This window comes from Camelus ferus, chromosome 6, assembly GCF_009834535.1.
Source record: "Camelus ferus isolate YT-003-E chromosome 6, BCGSAC_Cfer_1.0, whole genome shotgun sequence".
In the NCBI taxonomy this organism is placed as follows: domain Eukaryota; kingdom Metazoa; phylum Chordata; class Mammalia; order Artiodactyla; family Camelidae; genus Camelus; species Camelus ferus.
In genome coordinates this window covers 54,250,217-54,272,447 of record NC_045701.1, presented here as the reverse complement: position 1 = coordinate 54,272,447, position 22,231 = coordinate 54,250,217, and the positions used below count along the sequence as shown (strand labels likewise).

The 22,231-nt window shown below is 37.7% G+C and overlaps 1 long non-coding RNA gene across 2 annotated transcripts in view; it reads left to right on the top strand.

Annotated features, from left to right (window-relative positions):
* The window catches only part of LOC116664277, a 173,342-nt gene that overhangs the window by 83,673 nt on the left and 67,438 nt on the right, over positions 1–22,231 (top strand). The window contains exons 1-2 of one of the 2 annotated variants that reach the window (XR_004320711.1): positions 6,589–6,717; positions 7,201–7,332. This is a non-coding gene — a long non-coding RNA (uncharacterized LOC116664277). Of the gene's footprint in view, positions 1–6,588; positions 6,718–7,200; positions 7,333–22,231 lie in introns of those variants that run through there. The other variant, XR_004320710.1, reaches the window with a different exon arrangement.

Below are 22,231 nucleotides of genomic sequence, written 5' to 3'. Positions count from 1 at the left end.
CATGATACTCTTAGACACTACATCAAAAATTGATTTTGTGGTTGCATAAGTAAATAGGCTTTAAAAAACACTAGTATTCATTGGATGGTGGCGGTTGGTGTATGTGTGGGAATGCTAGGGAAGATAACTAGCAATTCTCAATCTCCTGAAACTTTTTTCTCCAGAAGCCTCTTGGGGGATTAGCATTCTGTGGAACATACTTTGGGAAACACTAGCTTGTACCATGCTCATGGGTACCAAGAAAATGAGAATAAATGTGCTTAAATAAGTGATAAGTACTACATCCTAATGATAATAGATTAGAGCATTTATGAATGTCCTTGGTGTTGTATATTCTTTTTCTAAGAATTCAAATTTCAGGATGTTTATCACTGTTTCCCTCTCTGTGTTTGGGTGTGCACTGGAGGTGTGTCCTTTGAAGCACAGAGCAGGTGAGTAGTTTCATTTCCCAGAGACAGGGTCTGCATTCCTCACAGTGGAATGGGAGCCACTCCCCACCTCTCAGGTGCTCCTAGGCTGGAGTGGACATCAGTCCTCCACACTTCAGCCCTCATGCCTGGGAATTCTGATTCAGTAGGTCTTGGGTGGAGCCTGGGCACGTGGATTTTACGAAACACCTAGATGTATTTTTTACGTGAACTCCCATCTGTTTAGATAGTTGACAGCTTATTAAGTTAAATTAATTGGGTGCTCTTAACCCAGTGAAAGGTGTTATTTATACTTTTTTTCATATGGCAAATAAATTTCTATGAAAACACAATATTAAAGGCATTTAGAAGTATTCATATTCCTTTAGACACTTTTTTGGGGGGTAATTTTCCATGTCTTAATATTTCTTTTTCCCTCACAGTGTTTCCCTGCTGCTTTCCGGATCTGTCTGCCTCTATTCACTGCCCTGACTGTGTGTGTGTGTGTGTGCATGCACACCACACACGCCTGCCTGCCTTTGTCTCCGTGGCTTTGCCTCCTGCAGCCACATGCATGTGGAGTCTCCATCAGCTCAGCTGGGCTTCTCTCAGCTTCCTGCAGTTTACACAGGTGTCTGGCTCTGGGGGCCGTGTGGTCTGTTTCCTCCAATCCTTGCAGGCCTCTCTGGCATGCATCGCCTCCTCCAGCCCATGCATTCTGTCTGTCTTTCCTCTGTCCCACAAGGACAGGAATGCCAAAGGCTGGGCCAGACAGATGGTTTGGAATCCTGATAATGGGTGTGCCCATGGAGAGCAACCTCCTAGAAGAGTCCATGGCGCTTTGCACAGCAGGGACAGGAAGAAGGGGCTGCATTGTTTTAAAAAGGCTCCTTGTCACCCAGCCTTATTGCCTCTTCTCCATCTCTCGCCTTGCCTCCTTTCATGCTTTCCTCAATTTCAAGCAACTTCCTCCTTTGTTTTGTTGCAATTGGACTTTTTTCTCCTTTTTTTTTTTTTTTTTAAATCTGTCCCTCTCTTTTAAATTCAAGTGTTTTTCCTTTATGGCCTAGAAGTTCAAACCATTCAACTGGAAATGCACTGCTGGAACAGACCTAAGGATGTGAAATTTACACTAGGATGATTTCTCTGTTATTTTCTGAAAAGGGGCTAGAGGCACCCAGGTCTGTAGAGGTCTTTCCCATCAAATGCATCACTTGTATACAAATAATATAAATCTCAGCAAGGCTCTTTTCAAGAATTTACTCAGACAAAGTACAAACATGAATGCGTGCTCTGGAGCATTGGACTGCACCATAGGAAAGTGAATATCCAGGGGAGAGAAAAAAACTCTAAAAATATTTCTAGACAAGGATGTTGCTGGAACTCTGGAAAGGTGTTTATTTGGGGGAATCGCTATGTGAATGAGCTGATCTGACTCACGGAGAGTTGATTCTAATGCAGAATGTGATAAAGGACAGGCACCCTACAGTTTCCTGTTGAATAAACTTGGATGAACTGAATGGACAAGGCATGAGAGGCTCTGGAATCCTTGTGAAGTTCCTGATTTAGAAACAGTTGAGAAGTCCACATCTGAGAGACGATAAATATAAGGAGTAGGTAAAATGTTGTCACATTAATGCTAACAGCTTCACAGAAGCCTGATACTGTTTAGGGAAGGAAGATCTCTGGGTGGAAATGCTAAATATCTAAAGAGAGACACAAAGGAAATGGCTGTTAACTACAGCCCATCCAAAGAGTGTTAAAGTGTCCTGCTACCACACTACATTCTCTCTTCCCTCTTTTCTGCAGGTTATTTTCCCCTCCCCACTCCAGGATTTGGCTATATATGACTCTAGTGCTTGCTTATTAACCTTGGTTAAATAAAAGCATTTTAGATTTTTCCAGGTAAAATCTTCACCTTTGAAGGATGGGGGCGCATTTAGTTGTCAAATTTGCAGTTTTGCGGAATGCAATTCTTAGTTCAGTAATATCTTCAAGGTTGCAAAGTGTTGCTACTTGCCAATTCTAAGATTTAATGTTCCACTTTCCTCACTTGACTTTTATTTCTTTACGATTTCAGCTGAAGCCTTCCTTTGTGTGTGCTTGTGTCTGGAAGGCAGCTCAAGGAGGACTTCCTAATTCTGTCAGGGTACTGGCAAGCTTTCCCTTAAGACAACAGGCCTTCAAAGTCCTCTCCGCCTCGTGGGATTCTGGCGGGTGCAGCTCACGCCTTAGAGTATTGTGAAAGGCATATTTTTAGCAGTTACAGATAATATTTTTATTTAAAACACTTAACCTCTTTAACTGGCTGAAGCAGTATTGAGGGCAGCTCTAAGATACTTGCTTATGCTCCAAGGGCTTCACCTGCATAATTGTGCCATTCCAATGAATCATTTTGAGACTAAAATTTCCAACTTTGGCTGACATTTCCAATGTGTGAACATCTAGAAAGAATCTTTAATGCCAAGTGTTCAAAAGCTTTTCCATGAGTACTTGTTGGAGCGCAGTTTACCCAGGTAGAGAGTCTTTGAAGAGCAATGTATGAGGACAAACCATAGGCAGTTAAAAAGGGGAGAATGTGTCACACACTTGGTTCAGAAACCCCTCCAGTTGGACAGGAGTCAGAGTCTACAGCTGAGAACAGTGACTCCCAGGACTCACTCCGACCTCTGGAACCAGGGTATCTGGGAGTGGGCAATGGGTGTTTCAGCAAGCCTCCCGGTGATTCTGATGGATGCTCAATGTAGAAGATAGGAACATTGACCACCTCAAATTTGGAAGGTTCTGTGTGCAGAGCTATGCAGGGACAGTTTAACAGACTTTGAAATTCTGTCCCATGGTTCCAGGCCACTGAGCTGTGGTCTTTCCCAGAGAATTACCATTTTGCTGGAGTGGGAAAAGTTAGGAGTTCACATTCTAAGCACATGATAGTGGAAAACGCCTGTGGACACTCATGACAGAATGAGATAAAACACTATTATAAAAATGTTTTTGATCTTGACATCTTGAAAGGGTCCTGGGGACCCCTAGGTTTTCTTGAACCACACTTTGAAATTGCTGTTTAATACCAAGAGCTATTTGTATTCAGAGCATTCACCAGTTGGTTAGGCAGAATCATTCAGACAGTTATTCTCAGTGTAATTTCTAATCATTTTATATATATCAGTCTTCCTTTACTTTAGATTGTAAACATCTCTTATGTGTATATTTGTTCTCTGTAGTATCTAATTTTAAGGCTGAACACTGTGTCCCTGTTAGGTACAGAAATGTAGAAATAGTAACTTAATAATTATGGTCAGATTGATAGTTCTTAGGTATATCTCTTTGCAAAAAGAAGGACCATTGGATCATTTCTGGTCATACTACAGGTATAATTAACCAAGATAGTTTACTAATAGAAAATTTTAAAATAAAAAAATTTTTATTTAAAAAATAGAATTCTTGGAATAGAAATTTTTGTATTATGTTTATTTTGATTTTTAAAACTTTTAATCATTGAATAGAATGAATTTTATCTGATGTTGTTTTCAGCTTAGCAGTCAACCCTCTGTTCCTAGTCCCAGAATACATGGATTTAAATCCCAGTTCCAACAATCAGCTGTGTGAACTTGGATAGATTTTTCACACTATGTTTGGTTTCCTTAGCTATAAAATATGAAAAATAACAATATTTACTTCTCATAGGATTCTTGTGATGCTGGAATGAGATAACACTTTTAGGGTGCTTAACATGGTCTCTGCATATGGCAGATGCTCAAACATTTGTTGGACAAATCATTGTTGGAAGAACTCTGAGTGAATATTATTCATTTTATGAATTCCTCTTTTTAAACATGATTGTCATTGACTGCATTACAAAATCATTTTTGGAAGATTGGTTCTGTGTCTCTTTTCTATTTAACCCTCTACTATTACCTTTGCTTTAGTTATTTTTTATGTACTTTTTGAAGTGTTTCACATCTGGGCCTTGGAATGTGTATATGATGTGTTTTTCAGGTAAAAACATCAATTATCAGAGCAATGTACGCAGCTACCCTCTGCCCCTGCACTTCTATTCTGAGTCCCCAAATTAAGTAAACATATTGTGATATTATTACAGCTTCCTCTGAGTTATTGCTTTCTTATATTAATAATAATCTTTTGGGGATTGTGACCTAGGCTTTTCACAAAGCACCCATTTTGGAGATGTTTAAGGTACCAAGTTTGCCTTAAAATTTTTCCAATCTGTGTCTTCACTTTAAAAATGAAAATTAGCTAACAGACTGTCATGAGACCTTTCCTTCTTCTACAACTGTTCTCACTCTCTCCACACCTGACATTAGGCACATGTGCCTGAGAATGACCCTTGGTTTCTTCTATGACTCATTGTTAATCATTATAAGGAATAGCTCCATCAGTTCATAAATTTGAAGTAAACTCAATTTCCCACACAATCTGTCAGATGATCATCAGCACGCTGTTTGGGTTGATTCATAAGCTCTTAAACTCCCATTATTTGGAGGAGATTTGGGGTATATTGACAAACAAATTTGCACATTTTAGGTTTGTTCAAACAAGGCCTTCTCTGTCCTCCAGCATATATAAGTTGACCTTCTGCAGGCATCTAGTTCACAAACTAAATATTTAAACTCTGAGCCCATTAAGTAAGTGCAGTTTATCCACATCTCATGTTGTAATGAGACTATGAATTTGGAAGAATCTTGCTCAGTGTAAAGTCAGCATTGCCTCCTAAGAATCTACTGTAAACCAAGGTCACTTAGCTGGGGATTGCTATAAACATATACAAATCCCCCAAACAAGGGCATGATGTTAAATCACAGGGAGTTGAATAATTTTAAAAATGCATAGCATCCTTGTTCTGTGAGGCAGAAATCATTTACCCAGGCATTCTTGGCATATTTACTTTTCCAGAAGAACTTTAAGATTATATTGTAAATTAAAAGAAAAGCCACTCATGACTTTATTGTAACAGCACGTCTTGTCATTTGTGCGGTCTCCTCTCACAGAGTGCAGGAAGTTTTTCATGTAGGTTGTTTTACCTGTGTGAATGGGACTTTGGCATTATGCTTTTATGGGCTCCTTGTGTAATATTTTAAATTTTTTATTTTTATCCCTGAAATAAAATATAAATCATATTGACCACATTAAGGTGTGATGCAAGTTCATCTGGTCAATTTTCTTACCCCTTAAAAACTTTTTTAAAAAACCAGTGTCCTAGTTGCCCATGGAGATGAAAGTATAGACGTTCAAATGAACTACTTGAAATTACTTGAATCATTGTGAGCCTTTTGAGAATTTATTAGGTGGGGTCCGGAGAAGCCCTTAGGGTAGGGCTAACTGAGCCCCATTAAGCCTTCCAAGGGTCCTGCCTGAGGCCCACATACGACGTGGGCTTTCCTCACTAGCTTTCCTCTTCTCTCTGTGAACCCCAGGAACTTCCCTGCCTCCTTCCTTCCAGTAGTTCTTTCCCCTGTCTTATACATGGCAAATAACTGCTCAGCCTGTTCTTTTAAGGATTTCCCTAAATCTAAATACTAATTATACCACTGTCCCTTGATACATCAAGATAAAATATTATCTGTCTGTCTAAAACAAAGTGTAGATAAACCACAGTCCCCTGCTTTCTGTCCTGCTCTGCAGAGGCCACTATTTTAATTAATTTAATTTCTTCAGTGGTTACCTCCATTCTTCTAAATAATATATTGTATATCTGTTTCTTGACTTGTCAACATTAGACACGATCTCTTGACTCCCTGCTGTAATAGATACGGATTTGGTTGTTTCATACTTGACCCCATATTTCCCTTCTCGCTCCTGATAATAGACTTATTTCACAATTTTAATTCCTTTGTTTTTCACTTTTACTTGAATCTGTGTTTCTGGTTCCATCTATGATGTGGTATCCCTTGACTCCCACGTTGTATGGAGAGGATGTTCCCATCCTTACCCTGCCTTCCATATTCCTTCCACATTCTACCTCCCATCTTCTCTCCAGCATATTTGACATTACCAAGGCAGATGCTACTCTGCAAGCAAGATTATTTTCTATGTTTTAGTGAAAAACAAAACTTCAGATAAGTTATTTGTATGTAAGTTTCACCAGAGAGCCAGTACTGTGGGATGATTAATTTTTTTTCTTAGTGATTTTCCAGTGTCATGACGCCATACCTCTCAAGGGAGAATATTGCTATTATTAAGGGGTTTTTTTATTACTCCTTCTGTAGACAGTCTTTTTTGTTTCTCTCTGGAAGTTATCTGGATATTGCCTTTAACCTTGGTATTTTGAAAGTGCATAATGAATTGCCTAAGTGTAGGTCTCTCTTGTTTTATCTTACTCAGAACTTGGTGAATCACCCCATTTTGAGGATAAGTTACCCTTTAACGCTGAGAAATTTAGTAACTGTTTCTTTTATGAATTACTCTTCTTTGAGTTTCTTCTTTTATGGATTGGTTTTCTGTGTATCTGGATTGAACTTCTTTGTAGCTTAGCTCTCTTCCACCAACATCCCCTCCTATATTTTCTGCATTTTAATCTTTTAGTTCTGCTTTTGGGAGATTTATTTAACTTTATCTTTTAACTTTAAATTATTTTTTATCTCACTTTGTTAAATTTTAAAAGATCTTTATTTTCCTCTGGTTGTTATTATTTGTATATTTTAAAATTTTAAGGCTAAAATATTATTTTGACTCCAAGGATGCTAATTAAAATTAGTTCCCTAATTTATCTGGATTTCTCCATTTCTCTAGAGTTCATATTAATTTCTTCCTGTCGGCCTTCCTCTTTGTGTTGCAGATTTTCCTCAAATTTCTAGTGAGCCTTGGTTGTCCATGCACACCTGCAAGTGAACGTAGAAGGAAAGTCTGAGAGCTCCGTGACTGTGGATGGGACTTGTCAACCAGCAGCCTTTGCCTCAGTGTAAGGAAGGTAAGTGGTCATTACACTGGAGGACCAAAATATTGGACTGAGGACTCTATTCCAGTTTTTGACAGTTCTTTTTGCCACTTTAATCAGTTTATATTATACCTTTCACATTATACTTGGATGTATACTTCTTGGCTCATAGATTGGAATAGACACAGTAATACGCCCTACTCTTCTTTCTTTTCATTTCCCGTACGTTATCAGTTATATCTTTAATTTTACATTAAAATTAAATTCAAAATTTATTCAGAATGTAATTTCTGAGTGATTTCTTATCAATGTATTCTGTAATTTGAACCCAAGATGTATGTGTTTTTATATAATATTTGAACTATGTAAATGTTCACCACGGAGCCAAGGAGTGTGCTAGTGTTTTATTTCCCTCTCTATGTGGCCACCGTTACACCCATCTCACCAGATTACAAATATCCAAGTCCAAAGTTTGACCTTTTTCTGCTTTCTGTTGAATGTTCACGATTAGTTCACTTTTTAGTTTACTTCATAATAGAACCAGGACTTTCTTACACAATTGTATTTTTCCTTGAATTCCTGCCTGTCATTTTTTTTTCTTTTGGGAGAAAAAATATACTTTCTTTCCTATGCACTAATTTTATTCAGCCCTTTAGTTATCCTGTCTTTAACTTGGAATCCACTCCTTTTAATACATTTTTGGGGGCTGTGAAAGATTTTGCTTTGTATTTTAAAAACGAATCTGATGTAAAATCTATTCTATTGGCAAAATGTCTTGTATGAAAATCTTAAAACATGTTTTTTAATTTGCAAGAGAATTTATAGCTTTTATACTAGTTAGATTATTTCTAAAAAGATTTATAGTTGGTGAATTAATTATCATAAGATTGGTGAGCAAATTCAATTTTTAAGGATAAAACATTCCAACAAGTGCAGTTTTCAATAATAAACTTAGGTCACAGGTTACAGTCTATGGGAGATGATTATTTGAAAATGATTGGAAGCTTTTTCCCTCTTGGTAAACAGACTTGATAAAAACTGAATTCCTTGGTGACAAGATACAAAAAAGTATAAATTAAATTATACAGAAACTTCACCCACTTGGCTACAGCTTTTGTTCCTCTGTGTAAAAATTTCAGCCTTCTCCTTCATTTGTAAAACAAATAGCTGTGTCAACAATCTTTTTTGCTTTCATGGTTCTAGTTTAAATACCATTTTGCCTCATGACATACGGTTTCACCGGTAATTTTAAACAAGACTGAATCAAAATATTTGGGGTTTATAATTTCCTGTTTATTTGGAGCCAACTGTTCTAATTTAGAATAATTGCTTTCAAGGCCTGTTGTCCAGCAGTCATTCTGGATTTCTCTTTATTGGTTTCCTTGGATTTCAGGCTGTCTTCTTTCTTATGTTAACTCTCAGTTTTCTGGACAGTGGGTCTCATATAACTCCTTGGAATCTTCCTTCTTTTTCATATATTTGCATATATCTATATTTTGCCCTTATTTGTGATTTATAGTTTGACTTGGTATAGAATTTTAGGTTACAAAGAGGGATTCTGGCATTTTTATTTGCTTGTGCATGATTAATAATTTTGGTTTATTTCACGATGGTCAGGGAATGTAATATATAATTTCTCCTTTTAGGAATTAAGGTTTTCTTTTTCATGTGCTACAGGGTCAATTTTTTTGTAATTGTTACCTGGACGCTTGAAAGGAGGTGCATTTTCTGTTAATAGAGTATTAAGTTTGGTAAATATTTCTTATAGAAAACTTTTCAGTTATATAATTCAGATTGTTTACATTCTTATTTATTTTTGCCTGTTTTTTCCATCAAGAAGTGCATTAATTAGACAGATTTTTGTATTTGTCTTTCTTAAGTATTTAGCATATTAACACTAATGACATATACTTATTAAGAAATGTACCATTTATTAATACAAAATGATGCAATTTTCCCTCATAAAAGTGTTTTAATTTGAATTTTACTTCATTTGATGTAAATATTGTGATCTGTTGTATTTTAGTTTGCAGTAACTGTGTATCTCTTTTTTTATATGATTACTTTAAAATTTCTCAAACTGTTATGTATATTTCTCTTTAGACTATATAAACTCTAATGTTGGAATTTCGTCCCATTCTGAGTGTTATTTTTATAATTATTATAAACTATTCTAACTATTATTATAATTGTTTATCCATTGTTGTCATAACTGTTTTTGTTCTCATTTCTGTTACTTTATATTTCTTTTTGCTTTTTTTGATTTTTTCTTTGTTACCAATATTTTGCCATACAAACTTCATTTGTTTTTAATAATTTAAGGCTTTATATCCTATTTTAATTTATCTAGAATTTAACTTTAACAACCAGAAATCAAATAACACACATGGTTGTTCATATAAAAATGATGAGGAAAATATCTACTTTTAATTGCTTTAAATATCCTTTAACCCATTTTGCAGTTTAAGTGAATTTATGATTGAAACCCTTTGCTTATGTTAATTATTGTTAAAATATTGCTTTCAGTATGACGTATATCATTTAAATTAGCTTTGTGTATAAATGCTTTCTATGTTACCAGAAGTCATTTAATAGCTATTTTTATGTTTTCTGATTCTTTAGTTTTATTCATTTTTAATATAAACTTAAAGGAGAAAATGTGCCATGTGAATGGTATAATTGTAAATTTGTATATATGTGAGAAGCTTTTTATGTTGCTAATTGAAAAATCTTGGGTCAGAACCGTTTTGTATCAAATGTTGCCACTGTATGGTGTTCTAGCATTTAATGTCATGGAAAAACTCTGATTTTTTAATAGATAAATGTTTTTTCCTGTCTTAATGATGTTAGAATTATTTATTTTTCCTTAAAATGTATAATTTTCACCAAACTCTGTTTATTTTCTTTTCATTAAATTTATCTGACTCATGGTGAAGTATTTTAATTCTTATAATTAGACTTTTCTCATTTCAGTAAAGTTTTCTTCTTTTGTATTTTTTATTATTCAGTCCTCCATTTGCCTTGTTATGCACTGGTTAGATCTCCTGTGTCAATTTTCCTGTTCATAGTCTACACTCTTGTCAACTTAATCTTCTTGTCCATTTCTTACCACTCACAGAGAGCTCCATAATCCTGCCTTCTTTATCACTGATTTTACTTTTTTAGGATTAATTCTGATTTTTACTGCTTCTGTGTTCATTTTAAAGTTAATACTAAATTATTTTTGTTTCCTTAAAATCTTCTATTTCTCACATAGCCTTAAAATTTTTTCCCATGCCTCCTAACCCCCTTCTGTTTCATTTCAGTCATTTGTCTTCTCATCTTCTCTCTTATTTCACAGATTTCATGTGTCCCTGCATTTCCTTGAGAATATAAAGCAGATGCTGTTTTAAGTTGACTTGAATTATTTGTGGTTAATTACTTTAAAACCTTAGCTCTTCACACCATCCTATTTTGTATTATTACTGTTGTTTTGAGGTAAACAATTCTGGGACAGGGTGTCACCAAAATTTGGAATTTGCCTCCAAAGATTATTGGTGAGGTCTTCTTGGATTTCCTTCACTGTTATTGGGATGCTTTTTGGATTCTTCTATCACAGCTTAAGCTGAGGTTCTGGTTGATACACCACCAGTTCAGTGATTCAGGGAGTGAGAAGAGAATCATGGGTTGACCTGGGTTGTGTGATTTCTTCTCTTACTTGGTGAAACCTGCTATGCCAGAGGCCAACTCTTGATATCAGATTTGTCTGTCCTCCACTTTAGTTATAGGTGGAGTTTTATTTGCCTCCTTCTGGATACTCATGCTTACTGGATCAGGGAGAGTTTGAGCGTGGGAGGAACTCTGACTCTAAGTTTGTGTTCTGGAAAGTCTGCCCTTGCCCTTGGACCCTCTCACGGTGCTGCTTTGGAAAGGCTATTCATTAGTAGCGACAGAGTGGGTTCCCCTGGAGATTTCTTAATCTATCCTATAACCAAGTTAGCATGTTATTTATCATTCAAATCAGGATACTTACTTATGAGAATTAAAGAGGACTCAATTGCAATTAAGCTGGGACAGCGTGTGCAAACCCAGACTGTCTCAGCTAACTGGGGCATGTGGTTACCCTACCTATCCCCTACCACTAAAAATTACATATTTAAATTAGAAACTATTAGTGGGGGTCTATGAAGTTACTCTCTATAATTAATATATAGCAACCTAAAAACAATTTTTTTAAATTGAAGTATAGTTAGTTACAATGTGTTAATTTCTGGTGTACAGCATAATGTTTCAGTCATACACATATATACATATGTTCGTTTTCATATTCTTTTCCATTATCAATACTACAAGATATTGAATATAGTTCTCTGTGTAAAAACAATTTCTAAGAGCAATAATAATAGTGGTAGTAATTGATATCCATTTATTTAGTGCTTACTATTATGATAATCTATTCCCGGGTTCCACAGGAAAATGCATGTCTATTAATAGATTTTGAACTCTTTTCCTTCTCAAATTCCCGAGAGCCTTCTACCACTGGTCCTCGATTTTTGAGTTTCAGTGATATTCTTGAAGGAGAGAGAATACAGAAGCCACTGATTGTATTTTCCCTGCCTCTTTTCCCCTCCCCACCTCACCTTTGCTCTGCACAGATGTCCTTCTGGTCATTTCACATATGTATCTTTTATTCTCAAATGGATTGTAAACTCTTTAAGAGGAAGAATCTTGTGTCCTGAGTCTTTGACACTCTCCATAGCTTCCAACTTGATGCCTTCCTCCTGTCCCCTGCTAAGACTTTCCTACATGGTGTCTACAGTTCTGTAGGCGGGTATAGGTTTCCTCAGAACATTTTTAACCTTCTTTGTCTTGGTTGTCATTACAACTTAGCTACTGATGTAATATTGCTATGATAGTTGGATTTTATTCAAATTTTAATTCCACATCTCATCTCAAATGGTAGATTAAACAATTGGCTTTAGTTATATATTTCCTCTTTCTTTAACTGGAGTGAAAATCTGAGTTTTTTGAGACAAGTTCTAAATCTGAACAGAGTATTTGTGATGACATAATTTCATATAAATAGGAATCAATCTTAAACAGCTGAATTACAAGCTGAGAAAAGCCATTTAGTCATTATGAGGTCACCTAGACATTCTTAGCAATACGTTAACTTGGTGGATGCCTGTATCTCTCTTCCTTGCCTTTTGTTTTTTAATTGTGTAATTATTATTTGATTGATGATTAAATTAAATTTGATCGACTAAAGTTTCTACTTGAACAACAAGCTTAAAGTTTTTAGCTGTTTCCTTGTATGAGGAAAGATCTGGCATATGCTATTTGCAACACCTTAAATGTGGAAACTGGAAGCAGAATTTTAAAAGTCTTATCCTAGTTAAATAAACTTTGTAATTGATTTTTTCCGGTACTCGACACATCATTTATTCAGACTTTACCCATTAGGTCTTAGCTCCATTTTGTGCCAGATGAACTCAGAATTGGTCTGATTATGTGTTATTTCATCTTTTTACTGGAAGAGAGGAGAATAACAAAAAGAAGATATTCACTTCTGTATAGATTATGTGTTCCTCAAAGGCAATACATGAATCTTAAACTTTGAATCATTTCTTCCCCTGACTTGTACCTAGCACAATTCCTTGGGCATGGCCCATATTTACTATAAATTTGCTAACCTTAACTGAATTTTAGTTATTCATTTTAGCAGTCTTGGGACATACTCTTTGTAAGAACATTGAAGAGGCTTCTCATCCGAAGAGCTATCTTATTTTAGGTTCAGCTTATGCTTAGCTTTTCCTTTTTCACAAAGTCATCACATTTAATTTTAGGATTTCCTCCAATGAAAACAAAAAGAATCAAATCAACTGGTTACTCTCAAGTGCATGTCTTTCTTTTTAGCTGTATAACTTTCTGAATCTAGTGTTCTGAAAAGATATGTTGATAATGGAGTATTATCTGCAGGGTTTTGTTCAGCTGACACTCCTGTCACAAATTCTCACCCAAAGCCATTATCTTGCTTGGACTTCTGTTTTCTCCTTGTGTAAAATGGGCTCAGTAAATTACCAGTGAAGGAAATGGAAAAAATATCACCTGCAAAGCCTGGTGATTCATTGTTTGGTAGGTTTCATATTGTGAACGTCTAAAGAGTTGCATTTCCATACTAAGACAACAGCATCTTCAGTTTTGTTCTTTCTAACATCTGGGACATAGTAGTTGCCATGAAAAAGTAAAGTATGTGAAGTTCCTAGGGTAATATTTAACACTTTCAGACACAAACACAAAGATACAGATAAGAAGTTTGAGCAAAGCATCTGTAGTCTAAGTCTTGGATTAGATTAGGTTTCCCAACACCTGGGGAGTGAGTTTTCTCTGAACCTTTTGCAGGTTGCATAGTCATTCAGATATACTGATGTAAGGTTTCCTTCTTGAGAAAATATCTCACACTAGAGTACTAGTTTGCAGATGTACCACTGTCCTTAGGTGGTTTTTACTGGGTGTTTTAAAATCCTCAACAAACCAGGATTAAGTAATATTATGGCTATATAAAGGTAAAAAATGCTATTTCTGCATTGTGTGTTTCCCTGAACTGTTATCAATATTTTACTACGCCATCCCCAGATACACCTTCAATGACTCATTCATTATAAGGGAAGGAGCACTGGTCTTACAGTCAGAAGCTTGAATTTTAAGTGTGGAATCTGTGAGATTTAAGGCAAGAAGGCTTGCTATCCATCAGTCTTGTTTCCTATCTACCAAAAAACGTAATAATGTCTAGTTCACAAGATTGCTTATAAGGAAAAAGTAAAATAATGTATGATGAAAATCACTGTGTACAGTTGGGTTCAGCAGAAATAGGCATTTATTATCATGTTATTATCATGTTCTTTCTTAGGTTTGAAGCCTCCACTCCCCCTGCCCCTTTATATTGTTTTGGACTATACTTGTTGCTATTATGACCCACCAACAAATTCAAGAAATGGTTATTTATTTGACTGATTTGAAATTCTCTCATCCCACATAGTAACAATTGTATTTAAAAATGTGCCTGCGATTCTATACCATGACTCTATACCTGTCCTAGATCAGAAAATCTCCTTCACTTTTCTCAAGTTTTTTTTCTATTTTTTATTCATTTTTAAAATTAATTTACTTTTATTAAAGTGTAGTTGATTTACAGTGTTGTGTTAGTTTCAGGTGTACAGCAAAGTAATTCAATTATACGTAAACACACACACACACACACACACATATTCTTTTTTAGATTCTTTTCCACTAAAGTTTACTACAAGATACTGAATACAGTTCCCTGTGCTATACAGTAGGTCCTTGTTATCTATTTTACATATAGTAGTTTCTCACAGGTTTTTGCAGTACCGTGTAAGTGACATAACGGTGAAATTCTCCTTCAAGTCCACCAGGTATAGGATTGAAGGTACTGAACTCCAGACCTTAGTCTTGTGCCTACTTACTTGGTTTCCTCACAACTGTAGACAGGGGTTTTTAATAAAAGATACATGTGCTTTACATATCTCACTGCCTAGGGAAAAGCCATTCATGTATCTTGACAATTGAAATTGGAAAGAGTTGGTTCTAGACTGCATTTCCACAAGGTACTGCCTAGGTGAGAATTTGGGATCCAACTCTTTTTCCTTTGTTTACTTGATCCACTTAGGCTCTTTCCATTTTCCCCTTCCCAATGTTCTATCGTTTTGAACCTATTTAAAAACAGTAACTATATTTTAAACAAACACTCCCTGTCCACTGTGTAGACTCTATTTCGATGCTCAGTGAGGTGCTTTGTTTGGCATGATTATTAAAAATGTGAGATTACCAATTAATTTTAAGTCATAATCTTTTTTACTCACAAATGGTCCTTTCCCATACAGGACACTTAAGGTACATAGTAAGCACTCAATAAATGTCCGTTAAATGCATATGCAGATAAGTTATGACTGGAGCTGATTTCTGAGTGTTGGGGAGAATGGCTGCTGTTTTACACATTTTCCCTCTGCAGAAGCATCTCCCCAGCTAATCAGTCTCCGACTTTTCTTTGCTTGTTTCTGCTTTTGCAGGAAATACTGTGTCTTGCTCACATGCTCCTTGCCCCAGTGCCCTATCATATGCAGTTCATCTAACAGGAGGGATCTCAGTCTAGCCTCCAGAAGCAGTGTCCAAGGGAGCACTGTTTGCGTGTGTCCTGAAGATGGAAATGATTATCATAAAAGATGAAGGAAGGATTATGTCAGGAATTCTCTACAGTCCTGCACATTTAGCAAGGCATCCTGTTTTGCATTACAGAATCACATTATGTTCTGCAGCTCCTTTGTGGCTGTTTGGTGTTGGTCATGGATTTGTGAGAGATTGAGGTCAAAGTCAGCAGTGTTTACAAACACAGAAGGAATGTCAGCAAGAGATGGCCAAATCCAAATATGATCTTTATGATCTTCTAAGTGGCTAGTCATTTGACCTATAAACAAAAAGCATGGTTTCTGGCTGTGCAAGGTGTTCCCTGCACTTAGAGCTTTAAACAGCATAACCAAATCAAATCATTCATCTGCACTTCAAATGCTGGCAAGCTGGCCCCTTTCTGATGCCAGGGTTTCTGCCTAATACCTGGTCTATGTTTCTATGGACTAATGCTTAGAAGGAACCACAGGAGCCTGAAAACATCTACGAGTTCATGATGAATTAAGAGCCTGGGAATGATTGCAAACCACTTAAACTGGGCTAGTGGGGTTTTCATGCAGCTTCAACCTTGAGAGCCAGTGATCAGTAAAAGTAGACAACAGCATTCAGAAGCAGATAGCAGATCTTGATGGTCAGGTCCTTTTCTGAGGGTGTCATACTTGGGTAGACTTCACCATTGAGTTTCTCTTCATGTCTTTAGATGAGGCATCTCTTACGATTCTTTGTGGTAGTTTTGTGGCAATTACCACTTACAAACTGGAGCAAGTTCAGATGACTTGGTGACAGAGCGTGGTCTTTTTGCTCTGAGTGAGGAATGGGGTTGAGTATCTTTCCTTTTACAATAGGCTGAAGAGTAGTTTAGGGATGAGCCTGTGGCTCTGTAAGAGTTATGGGCACGCTATCAAGTCTACCCTCAAAGAAGCAGGATGCCCTTGACGACAGTTTTATTGAGACCACTTCTGCAGTTTCTGATCTGAATTCTATTTTAGAATCTGGAAGGGGAGCCCAAGGCAGGATCTCGATTACATTGTAGACTTCCTGCCTGTTTTCCAAAAATGAATAAAGTGCAGTAGTTTTGGCATTGAAGAACTGAATTTAGAGTAACATGACTGTAACTCAACCTCTGTAGCACCACTAAGTTAAACTAAGATTCCCATCTGGCAAAAGACTGACACAGATATGACCCTGGACACAAAGCTTCTGGAGCAGTTCACATTTACGTCCTTAAAGGGGTCCTGAGACCCATGTCCAAGCTGAGGTCTCAGTTTTACATCTTGGAACTTGAAAGTGTGTGTCCCACAGCTAGATACGTATGGTTGAATCAGCTGGTTCTACCTCAAGATGCTTCCCTGGATGTTCTGTTACTGTTCTGTATTGGCCACTTAAACCTATTTCTGACTGTTTCTGACAAGTGCCACTAATGGGGGAACAGACGAAGAGAAGCAAAGAGCCTGAGAGGAAACAAGAGCACAACAGCTGTATCCTGGCTAAGGACGGACTCAGTCTGAAGACTGTGGCAATTATATCCCACTCTTCTCCATGTGGATTTCTGTATCACTGTGGTTCATGCCAAAAGAAAAAAAAATCAAAGAATGGAATAAAATTACTGCATGCAAAAGTTTCCGATTTGGGGAAGGAAGAGACCAGATCACCATGTGCTTCAGAAAGTCATTTTTGGCCAGACAGAGATGTGATAAGATCCAAGTCAAAGAGATCTTCTAGATTGCACCAGGGACTTAGGGAACAGTTTTATTTTATGGGGTCTTTGGGAAAGAACCCGTAGAGGAATGATTAATGAAACCCTGGGAGTGGGGAGAAGAGTCAGTGCAGCATGATTTGAGAGTCCACATCACGTTTCTCTGCCTCGTCTCTCTTGAAAGGTTGCACGACTCCCAAGGGCTTCCTCTCATAGAGATGTTTCAGCCTCTCTGGGTGCAGACCACTGGGGCTTCTTATGCCCTCCCCCCTCTTCAACCTTATAGGTGGGGTTGAGGATGCTCACACTAGGGTAAGGGGTTCCTGTATTCTTAACTCAAAAGCCCCAAAGAGGCGATACTTCAGTATACAAGGGGGTGGGAATCCTAACAAAGCTTTCTCTGAAGACTTCTTGGTGTTGGCCACAGGGACTGGAACCTTCACCTGCGGGGGCCGTGGTGGTGGGTCTTGCTGGGGAACGGGACGTCTGCAGCAGAGTCCTTGGGGACAGGCGCAGAGGGGGAGCAGGCGGCGGACAAGTGGGGCTGGGCCACTGCTGAGTCACACACTTAGGTGACACTTTATCTGTTTTTAGTGGTTTGGGGGGTTGGAGAAATGTTTGGTATTTGTAAATGTCTTAAAATTCCAACATTTTTCAAGCCATTTTTATTGTACTATATATTGGATCCTGGAAGCATCTGTATTATATTTCACTAATTCGGGTACCTGAAATAACTGGGGGGGATGGTGTGGGGAGAGAAGCTTACATTCTGAGATTCCCAAGAAGCTATATTTAAGAATTTTTCTCTTCCTAGTTATTACAACTAATACTCCCATCAAACCATAGAGGATTGCTTTGAACCACTCTTAACACTCTCAAGGCAGAAGTGTATTTTAACTCATTCACACTGCTGCTAATCTCTTCGGTGATTTAGGTCTTTAAAGCTTTAATTCTCTGTCTGCCAGAAGTCTTCTTTGGTAGTAAGTTGACAGTTTAAATTAGTGTTTAGGCATGGCTTTCATAATGTCAGTTTTGTTTTGTCTCAGCAGCGTCTTGGAATTCCTTCCATTGTACCTCAAGTGACTCGTGGCAATAAATGACTCTCCTCTTTTCATTCTTAATCAAGGAAGAATGTAATGAACCACATAATGTTTGTAAAAGCACAACTTTAATTAGTTCTCAGCTGTAGCCAGAGATGCTTGTCTTGTCTGTTTAGCATGTAAACGTAGGACACAATGCATTCAGGTGAACAGATACTGGTTTCCTAAAAAACCTCCTTTGATTCCCTTCCAAAACATCAAGGGCAGTTGCAGTAGCAACATTTTAAAGCCTTCTCCTCAATCTGGCAAGGGAGAGACCTTCAGTAGCTTCTAAGAATTGTGTTTGGGATGGCACTTTGGAATTGAATGCATAAACCACCAAATGAAAGAAGGTCTCCTGAAAGGGACTTCCCTGCTCACCTTTAGGCCTTCCTGTCCTTGGTGAAATAGTGCCAAGACACACCCAAGGCTAGGGAAGCCTTTCCCACAAGCTGCCAAGCTACGTTCTCCTGAGTGTTGAATGTATGGGTAAATCCCAAATCCTTGGGGGTCCAAGTTTGTTTACTCTCAACGTTTGGCTTCCTAAGGAAAATGGTGAAAGAAAGTATAAAATTCCATTGAAAAAACCCCTCAAGTGTTCTTGGACATCAAACAACTCTTACAACACAGCCTTTTGATGAGTTCAGTGTAAATGAATCAGAAACATATGGATAGCGTTTATGCTCAAATGCACATGCATTTAAGAATTCTGAGAGAAATTAGTTTAGTGAGCTATGTTTGGGTCATTTCCAGCATCCAAGAATTGGGAAAAATCACTTCTCATGAATAAGGATGTGGAAGAAATGGTGAGCACCCCTTGAACTGAAAAATGGGCACGTTCAGCAGCCAATGCCGTGTTGTGTATCATAAACACAGTAGCAGAGGGCACAGATCTTGGGACAGCTCCAGGCCAGGAAGGGTTGGGGCTACTGATGTGGAAAAAGTTTCTGTATCTTATTACCAGCTGTCAATACCTGTGCAAGAAAGTTCCACACTTAACAAACATGCCCACCAGCTTCCTTGGATTAGAGCAGTCACTGGACACTTCTGTAAATAGCACTTTGTGCTTAGGCCATTGGAACCCATTAGCTACGTGGCCCCTCCTTTGGTACAACCAGTGCTTTCCTTTCACTTTGAGGAAAGTGGAAACTGCCAGTGATGTTATAGATGTGGGAAATGGTCACATACGTGGCTTCTGGTTATGCCAAAGGAACGTATATGAGCAGTAAAAAAAAAAAACCAAACAAAAAAAACTCCACTTGAATATAATGTGGTCCTACAGGTCTCAACATCTCTCATTCCTAGCAGGACCCAAAAAGTACTGACTATTGAATTATCTCATTTTAACCCAAATGTATTTTATTGTTTGCTGAGGAAGAAGAAAGAGCAAGGGATAGAGGCGACTGTACTGAACCTTGATACTCTACCAGATTTCTTTATTTTTTGAACCCGTCTCATGGGCCAGGTCTGGATCATTGGTTACTGCTTCAGTGGTCCTTACAGTGATAAGGTGATGGCTCTGAGAATTATGGAAACTTCCTCAGTGTCTCTTGGTGTCCAGTCACAGAGTGGCACCAATATTGTCCTTTCATTTTAATCAGTTTGCTAAAAATGCCAACTATCTACTGCCTATGTGAACAACACACCACAAGATGCTGAGGGTAATTCAAAAATGTAAACAGCACAGGATCTCTGCTCTCAAAGAACCTGAAGTTGAACTGAGGTTACAAAATACACTAAATGAGATAATAGCCCTAGTGATGTTACAATGAAATTATACATCACGGCTAAGCCAGTGGCATAAACTGTTGTTTCATGAGTGGAGAGATTTTAGGTGGACTTTAAATATCCCAATGTGGGATAGTGGGAAGTTTCTAAGACAGCTGAACATTGCTGGAAATGTAACAAAATAGAGAACGTTATATTTGCTGGATCTCTTCTAAGATTACTGATGTGGTTAAAATACCTTGATAAGCCAGCCCTTTAGCTTGAGGAGACAGAGGGAGAGTTAAAAATCCCAGCTCTTCTATGAACTAATTTCTGATTCTTCCCAGTTTAATTGTTCTTTGCTGACATCATTCATGGCTAAGATGGTATTAATATTAAGATAGATACTACTGTCTATCTATCCATCCATTCAATAGCTTAAACTTTAAGCAACTGTGACATACTAGACACTATAAAGGGAAGTGAACCAGCGACACACACAAAGCGTGGTGCTGTACCTGGTTTGGTGGGTTTGGTGGAGGCAGCGGAGTTGTGCAGTTTTTAAATTGGGGAGAGAAAAGGGAAGTTGATATATAATCTTCACTTTGGTTCATGGAATTTGTTGCGTAGTTACAGCCTAAAAATGTTTTAAAACTAGATGTCAGACAAATCTCTTTCTCTCCCATCACATATTGTAAACACGAACATTGCTTTCTTTTCTCTCTGTCTCTTCTCTCTCCGACCTTCGTCTGGAATGAGAGAAGTAGGTGGTGCTGCTAGTCGTAACAGCTTTGTTCTCATTCACAAGCTTTGTTCTTCTCTTCTCAAAACACACTTGGTGTAAGTGCAGCTTTATAGGATGCCTGCTTGCTGCGCTGCCCCTGACTCAGTGTATGGGCTGGAGAATGTATGAGTCTCTGTGTGTCAAGGTCTCCATCAGTAAAGTAGGCTGATGACACTGCCGAGCACACAAAGCCCTCAGAGAGCCTCATGAAAGACACTAAGTCATATTATTATATGCTCATGAAGCCTATTGCTCAGAGTCCTATTGCCCTGTAGATATTTATGGAATTTTCTTCTCTGAATAACCTTTTGTACTTTATCAGTTTGACCTTTGTGAGACATCTGCCTTGTGGTATTGAAAGAATTGGGTGCAGACAAAAGAAGAACAATGACATCTCTCGGAAGCAGGAGGGGAGCATGGGGAGCGTGGGGAGCGTAGGGAGCGTGGGAGGGATAAGGAAATCACGGGCGCTCTGAGGACACAGTATGTCTAATATAGTAAAAAGAGAAAAAGGTCTCTCATCATATGGGGCCAAAAACGGCCTAAGCACACAAGTCAGACCAAACATCTGAATGCTGTGAAAGAAACTCTAGATCAGTCATTTTCATTTTTTTTAACATTTTTTATTGATTTATAATCATTTTACAATGTTGTGTCAAATTCCAGTGTAGAGCACAATTTTTCAGTTATACGTGAACATATATATATTCATTGTCACATTTTTTTCTCTGTGAGCTACCATAAGATCTTGTATATATTTCCCTGTGCTATACAGTATAATCTTGTTTATCTATTCTGCAATTTTGAAATCCCAGTCTATCTCTTCCCACCCCCTGCCCCCTTGGCAACCACAAGTTTGTATTCTATGTCTGTGAGTCTATTTCTGTTTTGTACTTATTTTTTTTTTATTCCACATATGAGTGATCTCATATGATATTTTTCTTTCTCTTTCTGGCTTACTTCACTTAGAATGACATTCTCCAGGAGCATCCATGTTGCTGCAAATGGCATTATGTTGTCAGTTTTTATGGCTGAGTAGTATTCCATTGTATAAATATACCACTTCTTCTTTATCCAGTCATCCGTTGATGGACATTTAGGCTGTTTCCATGTCTTGGCTATTGTAAATAATGCTGCTGTGAACACTGGGGTGCAGGTGTCTTTTTGAAGTAGGGTTCCTTCTGGTTATACGCCCAGGAACGGGATTCCTGGGTCATATGGTAAGTCTATTCCTAGTCTTTTGAGGAATCTCCACACTGTTTTCCACAGTGGCTGCACCAAACTGCATTCCCACCAGCAGTGAAGGAGAGTTCCCTTTTCTCCACAGCCTCTCCAGCATTATCATTTGTGGATTTTTGAATGATGGCCATTCTGACTGGTGTGAGGTGATACCTCATTGTAGTTTTGATTTGCATTTCTCTGATAATTAGTGATATTGAGCATTTTTTCATGTGTCTATTGATCATTTGTATGTCTTCCTTG